Source organism: Grampus griseus (genome assembly GCF_964374135.1).
Source record: "Grampus griseus genome assembly, chromosome: X".
Lineage (NCBI taxonomy): Eukaryota > Metazoa > Chordata > Mammalia > Artiodactyla > Delphinidae > Grampus > Grampus griseus.
In genome coordinates this window covers 26,086,478-26,093,989 of record NC_138999.1, presented here as the reverse complement: position 1 = coordinate 26,093,989, position 7,512 = coordinate 26,086,478, and the positions used below count along the sequence as shown (strand labels likewise).

Sequence of the window (7,512 nt, the reverse complement as noted above, 5' to 3'; positions counted from 1 at the left end):
GAATTAGAAGAACTTTTTGCTTACAGAAAGGTGAAAAACTTACTTTCATTTTCAGGAAATCATGAAAGCATAAAACTCTTCTATAGAATATCAATGTCAATTAAGGATAATACATTACATAGAGTCAGAAGTACTGGTGTTTAGCGAGTTCACCTTTGAGAGACATTTGGCATAAACTAAAACTCAGCGGGAGAGGCCACAACAGTGAGAGGCCCGCATACCGCAAAAACAAAAACAAACAAAAAAAACAACTCAATCAATGTTTAAGAGGATTATCAGTTTTTCAAAATTCCAGTTTAATTTTAGAAAATCATTCTTATGATTCTTCTAACTGGTTTTTCCATTTCATTGTAAAAATCTATTCAAAAATATTAATGCTTAAAGTGATCGTTATAGAGAGGGAGGGAAGTAGGAACAGCACAAAGAAAAATAACAATATAATCTCCACTACTCAGAGACATCTGCTGTCATCAAACTATTCTTTCTATTAGTTATTAGGCAATTTTGGAAGACTCTGAAAAAATCTCAGCTTGGCATACACAAACCACCTAGTGAACAATGGCAGACTCCTACCACCTAGTTAGTTCTTTTCAGTTTGCAGATGGGTGAAGAAACTCAGCCCCAAGAAAAGAATGCTGCCCTTTTAATTATTCCTCCCTACTTTTCTTCATCGAATGACTATATACTGCTTTGATTACTGCAGGACTTTGTTTAAGCCATTGACAATGATTTTTCTTTTAAAAGAAGAACACTACAGAGAAAATAGCTTAAAAATTGCATAGGGTATTCAGAGAGCAAGAATAAACGGAAACAAAAATCCACCGTCAGGATTTGAATTTCAGGCTTTCTCAGCGATTGACGTGTAGAATGTAGAACGTAATTTTTCTCCAGACTTTAATATCTACTAAACACCCAATGACCAAGTGGCCTACATTTGTTAGATATTTAGTTAATGAGTTGGATTTAATGTGACATTTGCGACTGAAAGCTAGAAGTCTAGATCAACTGTCTGTGATCTAAACAGATGGGGCCTTAAGTTCTGGATTTTATCAAATGTGCATCCAGGTCCAAATCGATAGAACCAAGACTTCCCTGGCTTTCAGTACTCCACAGAAGGTGAAGACATAGGTAAGCTATTTAAAGAACAAAATGGACTCCACACTAAGAGTAATGACAAAAAAACACTAAGGATTCAAAATCCAGATCAATATCAAATGATAAATAAAAGGTACAAAGATATTACAATATAAATGAATAGGTGTTGAAATTAAAGGAGCACTGTTTTAAATTAGAGCTCTGTTTAAATTAAAGGAGATCTTTGTTAAATTCAGAGTCCATTCACATATCTAGAATGCACAGTCATGCTGCTGAGAGTCATACAAGTGATGTAGGGGGAAAGTGGATTTGTGTGTTTTGCAGCGAGTGGGATGGGAAACGGGAACACTGGAAGTAAAACAAAATGACAGGATACTGGGGAAGCGGTGGGTTCTTTCCAGTCTCAGCATTAGCTGAGGCAAAGCAATGGGTAACAGAAATTGTGAGCTCTTAAAAAGAATGGGTACCATACCCCCCATAATTGAAATCACTTGGGGAGTTACTGAGAATACAGATTTCTAGGCCCACTGTAACCCAAGAGCAGCCTTGGAATCGAGATTTTTTGTTTTTTTTTCTTCACAGAGAATTAAAATTTTTGTTATTTTTTATTTTATTTATTTATTTATTTTTTGCGGTATGCGGGCCTCTCACTGTTGTGGCCTCTCCTGTTGCGGAGCACAGGCTCCGGACGCGCAGGCTCAGCGGCCATGGCTCACCGGCCCAGCCGCTCCGCGGCATGTGGGATCCTCCCGGACCGGGGCACGAACCCGCGTCCCCTGCATCGGCAGGCGGACTCTCAACCACTGAGCCACCAGGGAAGCCCTATTTTTTATTTTTTTAACATCTTTATTGGAGTATAATTGCTTTACATTGTTGTGTTAGTTTCTGCTGTATAACAAAGTGAATCAGCTATACCTATACATATATCCCCATATCTCCTCTCTCTTGTGTCTCCCTCCCACCCTCCCTGTCCCATCCCTCTAGGTGGACACGAAGAACCAAGCTGATCTCCTTGTGCTATGTGGCTGCTTCCCACTAGCTGTCTATTTTACATTTGGTAATGTATATATGTCCATGCCGCTCTCTCACTTCATCTCAGCTTACCCTTCTCCCACCTCGTGTCCTCAAGTCCATTCTCTATGTCTGCGTCTTTATTCCTGTCCTGCCCCTAGGTTCTTCAGAACCATTTTTTTAGCCTCAAGTGATTCTGATGAGAAGCCGACTTTGGAGCCACACTGTTACCCACACTGATGTCTTGTTAGCACTTCATTAAGAAGTGTTAAACTTTTAGAAATTAAGGTTTTCCCAGAAGATAAGGTGTTTTTCATTTAAATTTAAACATATTAATGGGAAGTCTATAGATATTCTGGAACTTCTCTGAAAATTTTTGATGATCATATTCAAGTGCTGAGTTTTCCTCCAGTAATGAACATTTTTAAGCTAGCTATGGACATTTATTAAAATACAGGCCTCAAACTGTCCAAATTGTGACAGGATGAATAAAATAAGAATGTCTCAAAATGTTACTTGAAACCCTCCTAGGGCACTATTAATATCTAGAATTTTTTGGTAGGTGAGAATAAAAACAGGTTTTAGGTCACATATAATATTCTTTTTCCATTCCTTTTAAAGACTTCATTTATTTATTAACCTCTTTTCACTTCTATCCTTATAATTAAGTTTCTTTATATCCTCACACTTACAGTTGAAAGTAGTGTCTGTAGGTTATGTGTAGAGGTTACATTTCATAGGTCACATTTCAGTTGTTACTTAATTGTTCATGCATTTCCCCTCAAATAAATTTCCAGGAGGAGGAGCACAGATTTTACTTCTTTCAATATGCAGAATATTTAAAGTTAGTATTTTAAGTGTAGTAGACTCTCAAAAATGACTTACCCAAAAGATGTTTTTCAACACTGAATTTTCACAATTGAGAAAAGTATATATACTTGTGCTGTTCAATACAGTAGCCATTAGCCACATGTGACTCTTTAAATTTAAATGAATAAAAATTAAATAAAATTTAAAATTCAGTTCTTTAGCTGCACTATCCACATCTCGAATGTTCAGTAGTCACATGTGGCTCTCATACTGGACAGCACAGATATAGAACATGTCCATTAATGTAGGAAATGCTATTAGAAAATGCTGATCTATACAAATTGTTTCTCCTTCCTTCCTCCCTCCCTCCCTCCCCTTCCTCTCTCTCTCTCTGATACAGAAGCGTTTCACTGCTCTAAAAAATTCCCTATGCTCCAACTATTCCTCCTTCCCCCTTTCTTCAACACCTGGCAACCACTGATCTTTTTGTTTCCATAGTTTTGCCTCTTCCAGAATGTCATATACAGTAAGTTCCCTACATACGAACCTTCAAGTTGCGAACTTTCAAAGATGCAAATGTATTATAAACCTATTACAGTACAGCACTATATAGCCGATTGTGTTAGTTGGGTACCTAGGGCAACTTTGTTGGACTTACGAACAAACTGGACTTACAACGTGCTCTCAGAATGGAACTTGTTCATATGTAGGGGACTTAACTGCCGGTGGAATTATACAGTGTATATATAGCCTTTACAGATTGGCTTCTTCTGCTTTGTTTTGTTTTGTTTGGCTGCGCTGTGTGGCTTGCAGGATTACTTCCCCAATCAGGGATTGAACCTGGACTCCCTGCAGTGGAAGCACGGAGTCTTAACCACTGGACCACCAGGAAATTCCCTCAGATTGGCTTCTTTCAGGTAACACTATGCTTGTTTCCGCCATTTTTTTTCATGGCTTGATACCTCATTTCTTGTTATCACAGAATAATATTCTATTGCATGCATGACTGCATCACAATTTGTTTATCCATTCACCTACTGAAAGACATCTTGGTTCCTTCCAATTTTGACATTTATGAATAAATCTTCTATAAACATTCCTGTGTAGGTTTTTATGTGGACATAATTTTCAATGCATTTGGATAAATCCCAAAGAGCATGAATGCTAAAATATGGCAAGACTATGTTTAGCTTTGTAAGAAATTTCCAAACTATCTTCCAAAGTGGCTGTACCATTTTGTATCTCCACCAGCAATGAATGAGAACTCCTGTTGCTCCATATCCTCACCAGCATTTGATGTTGTCAGAGTTTTGGATTCTGGCCATTCTAATAGGTGTGTAGTAGTATCTTATTGATGTTTTAATTTACAATTCTCTAATGACGTATGATGTGCAGCATCTTTTCATATGTGCCATATTTGCTATCTGTATGTCTACTTTGGTAAGCTGATTAGATCTTTTGCCAGCTTTTAAATTGGGTTGTTCATTTTGTTGTTGTTGTTGTTGAGGTTTAAGTGCTCTTTATATGTTTTGGATACAAGTCCTCTATCTGATATGCTTTTGTAAATATTTTCTCCCTGGCTGTGCCTTGTCTTTGCATTCTCTTAACAGAGTGTTTTTTGCAGAGCAGAAGTTTTTCACTTCAATGACCTCTAACCTAGCTATTTTTTCTTTCATGGAGCATGCTTTTAGTATTGTATCTAAAAACTCATTGTCAAACACAAGGTCACCTAGATTTTCTCTTCTGTTATCATTTTATATTTTTATAAGTTTTATATTTTTGCATTTTACATTTTGGTCTATGATTGATTTTGAGTCACTTTTCTTAAAAGATATAAGGTCAGTGTCTAGATTCATTTTCTTGAATATGAATGGCAGTTGTTAAGCCCCATTTGTTGAAAACACTATCCTTTTCCACTGGATTGCCTTTGCTCCTTTGTCAACAATTAGTTGCTCATATTTGTGTGGGTTTATTTCTGGGGTTTTTGGTCCATTAAGTTGATTTGTCTATTCTTTTAACAACACCACACTGTCATGATTACTGTGGCTTTAGAGTAAGTCTTGAACTAGAGAACTGCCAGTCCCCCAACTGTGTTCCTTTACAGTGTTGAATTGGTTATTCTGGAACTTTTGCTTTTCCATATAAACTTTAGAACCAGTTTGTTGGTATCCACAAAGTAAACTTCTGGGATTTTCATTGGGATTGTGTTGAACCTATAGATTATGTTAGGAATAACTAATATCTCAACAATATCGAGTCTTCCTATCCAAGAACATGGAATATCTCTCCATTTATTTAGATCTTTGATTTCTTTCATCAGTTTTGTAGTTCTCCTTATATAGACCTTATAAAATTCTGTTAGATTCATACCTAAGTATTTTAATTTTTTTGCTTCTAATGTAAATGGTATTTTACTTTTTATACTCAAATTCCAAATGTTCGCTGCCGATATACAGGAAACAGTAGACTTTCATATATTAACCCTGAATCCTGCATCTGTGCAATAATTGCTTATTAGTTCCAGAAGGGGTTTTTTGGTCAATTTTTTGAGATTTTTCTATATAGACAATAACATCACCTGCAAACAAAGACAGTTTTACTCCCTCTTCTAAATTTTCCTTCCTTTTCTTGTCTTTTTTTATTACATTACATAGGGTTTACAGTACAATTTATAATTGTACTGTAAAATTTTGATAAAGAGTAGTGAGAGGGGACGTCCTTGCCTTGTTCCCCATCTTAGGGGGGAAAGTCTAGTTTTTCACCATTATGATATTAATTGTAGTCTTTTTGAAGATGTTCTTTATCAAGTTGAAAAAATTTCCCCTCCATTTCTAGTTTACTGAGAGTTTATCATGAAAGGGTGTTGTATCTTGTTGAATGTTCTTATTGCATCCACTAATATGATCGTATGATTTTTCTGCTTCAGCCTGTTGATGTAATGAATTACATTAATTGACTTTAAAATTTTGAACTACCCTTGGATACCTGGAATACACATTTGGTTGTGGTGTATAATCCTTTTTATACATCGTTGAATTTTATTTCCTAATATTTTGCTGAGGATTTTTGAATCTATGTTCATGAGAGATATTGATTGGTAGTTTTCCTTTCTTGTAATGTCTTTGCCTGGGTTTGGTATTAGATAATGCTGACCTCATAAAATGAGTTACGAGGTGTTCACACTGCATCTATTTTTTGGAACAGACTGTAGAGAATTGGTATCATTTGTTTCTTAGATGTTTGGTGAAATTCAATAGTGAAACCATTTGGGCCTGGTCCTTGCTATTCTGGAAGGTTATTAATTATTGATTTCAATTTCTTTAATAGTTGTAAGTCTACTCAGATTGCCTATTTCCCCTTGTGTGAGTTTTGGTAGATTATGTCTTTCAAAGAATTGGTCCATTTCACCTTTTATCAAATTTGTGGGTGTAGAGTTCAAAATACAGTTGACACTTAAACAATGTGGTGGTTAGGGGCACAGACTCCTTGTGCAGTAAAAAATCCACACATAACTTTATAGTAGGCCCTCCGTATCCATGGTTCTGCATTCACGGATTCAACCAACTGTGGATCATGTAGTGTTGTAGTATTTATTGAAAAAAAAATCTGTGTATAAATGGACTTCTGTAGTTCAAACCTGTGTTGTTCAAGCGTCTACTGTATTCTTTTATTATCATTTTACTGTCCATGGGATTAGTAGAGCTGGTTCCGCTTTCATTTCTGATACCAGTAATTTGTGTCTCCTCTCTTTTTCTTTTTTTGTTTAAACCCTAACCAGCCTTGATTTCAATGGCAGAGCTCCAGCAACCTGGAAGCACCTCACCGAGCCTCTCAGTGGAGTGGGAAGGGGCAGGGAATTGGAACTCAGAGGCTCAAATCTTAGAGAAGGGCTGATGGCAAGCCCGGGGAGAGGCTGCATGACTGTGGGGAGTCCCCTAGCGCAGGTCGTGGGCCATGAACATGCCCCTGGCCCTGCGCAGGATGGGGTCCTTGGCAGCATCACTGGGGTGCTCCTTGGACGGGATCTCCAGCAGCGCTGCAGTGAAGCACTGGTGGGCATCGAGCACATGCTGCATCTCTCTGCGATGTACTGGTTGATGAGGATGATGCCGATGTCCTCCCGATTTAGAAACCACCGGAAAGTGTCTTCCGTCTCATTGATGGTAGTATCCTTCTCCACCACCAGGAAATTAGGGTGGCGGTTCTTGTTAAGCTCCCCTATGCCACCCAGCAGGAAGCCAGTCACCGTGTCCTCGTCTCCCATCACCACAATTAGCTTCCCCCTCTCCGCCATCCTCACAGTCAGCAATACTTCAAATATTTTACTTTATTCTCTTTTTGCTTGGATGGTTTCTGAAGATAAGTTCGATTTAATTGTTCTTATTCCTCTGTTGGTAAGACATTATTTTCTCTGGCTTCTTTCAAGATTTTCTGTTTGTCTTTGATTTTCTGCAGTTTGAATATGATATGCCTAGATATCAAATTTTGGGCATTTATCCTGTTTGTTGTGCTCTGAGCTTCCTGGATGTGTGGTTTGGTGTCTGTCTTTTATTTTTGGAAAATTCTCAGCCTTTATTTAACAACTTTATTGGAGTA

The 7,512-nt window shown here is 37.5% G+C and overlaps 1 pseudogene across 1 annotated transcript; it reads right to left on the bottom strand.

Annotated features, from left to right (window-relative positions):
- Nucleotides 1-6,851: 6,851 nt before the first annotated feature.
- LOC309839654 (V-type proton ATPase subunit F-like) lies at nucleotides 6,852-7,210 on the bottom strand (annotated as a pseudogene). Its single transcript has one exon. The product of its transcript is annotated as a V-type proton ATPase subunit F-like (transcript).
- Nucleotides 7,211-7,512: the final 302 nt, after the last annotated feature.